Source organism: Octopus bimaculoides, chromosome 25 (genome assembly GCF_001194135.2).
Source record: "Octopus bimaculoides isolate UCB-OBI-ISO-001 chromosome 25, ASM119413v2, whole genome shotgun sequence".
Lineage (NCBI taxonomy): Eukaryota > Metazoa > Mollusca > Cephalopoda > Octopoda > Octopodidae > Octopus > Octopus bimaculoides.
The window spans coordinates 28,935,241-28,935,829 of record NC_069005.1 but is presented as its reverse complement, the minus strand read 5'-3'; positions in this window follow the sequence as shown (position 1 = coordinate 28,935,829).

Here is a 589-nt window from a genome sequence, read left to right as displayed (position 1 = left end):
TCTCATTGAAAAAGAGATAAACACAACAAACGATAGTTGCCTTAAATGTCAGAGATTGCTTCTAGTTTCCCTGGTGTGGTTCATCTTCTGTACTTCATCATCGTTTGGATATGAACATTGAAGAAAGACATGGCTTGTGTTGGCCGTTGTGATGGTGATGCTGCCGGTGTTGTCGTGGTGATTGGTGTTGTGTTATCACTGCCGTCTGAGTCATAATACACTGACAATTTGATCACACCAGGGGCGTGACTCACAGGCGGGCCACTGTGATAGTCTTTCAGTGTCTCAACCATACATTATGTAACGTCATAGTCTGCTGTGATGTGATGTTGTTCAGTCATAGCGTGATGACTTTCGTGCTTTGCCCATAGGCTTTGAGATGTCATGATGTAATTGTGCTGTAATATAATGTTGTCATGTCATAACATGGTGCCTTTATTGTTTTAACTATAGATTATGAGATGTCATAGTATGCTCTGCTGTGATGTTGTTTAGTCATAACATGATGACTTTATTGCCTTATCTATAGACTAAGATGTGTCACAGTGTGCTGTGATGTGATGTTGTTTAATCATAACATGATGACTTT